The following is a 708-nucleotide window of genomic DNA, read 5'->3' as shown; positions in this document are numbered from 1 at the left end:
GTCTGTCCCTCACCTGTCTGTCTGTCCCTCACCTGTCTGTCCATCACCTGTCTGTCCCTCACCTGTCTGTCTGTCCCTCACCTGTCTGTCCATCACCTGTCTGTCCCTCACCTGTCTGTCTGTCCCTCACCTGTCTGTCCATCACCTGTCTGTCTGTCTGTCCATCACCTGTCTGTCCATCACCTGTCTGTCTGTCCCTCACCTGGCTGTCTGTCCCTCACCTGTCTGTCTGTCCATCATCTGTCTGTCCATAACCTGTCTGTCTGTCCCTCACCTGTCTGTCTGTCCCTCACCTGTCTGTCTGTCCCTCATCTGTCTGTCTGTCCATCACCTGTCAGTCTGTCCATCACCTGTCTGTCTGTCCCTCACCTGTCTGTCTGTCCATTACCTGTCTGTTCATCACCTGTCTGTCCATCACCTGTCTTTCTGTCCATCACCTGTCTGTATGTCCATCACCTGTCTGTCTGTCCATCACCTGTCTGTCCATCACCTGTCTGTCTGTCCCTCACCTGTCTGTCTGTCCATCACTTGTCTGTCCATCACCTGTCTGTCTGTCCCTCACCTGTCTGTCTGTCCATCACTTGTCTGTCCATCACCTGTCTGTCTGTCCCTCACCTGTCTGTCCGTCCGTCACCTGTCTGTCCATCACCTGTCTGTCTGTCTGTCCATCACCTGTCTGTCTGTCTGTCCATCACCTGTCTGTCTGTC

Source organism: Austrofundulus limnaeus, unplaced genomic scaffold (assembly GCF_001266775.1).
Source record: "Austrofundulus limnaeus strain Quisiro unplaced genomic scaffold, Austrofundulus_limnaeus-1.0 Scaffold570, whole genome shotgun sequence".
Taxonomy (NCBI): Eukaryota; Metazoa; Chordata; class Actinopteri; order Cyprinodontiformes; family Rivulidae; genus Austrofundulus; species Austrofundulus limnaeus.
The sequence above is the reverse complement of the archived record's forward strand: the minus strand, read 5'-3'. Positions refer to the sequence as shown.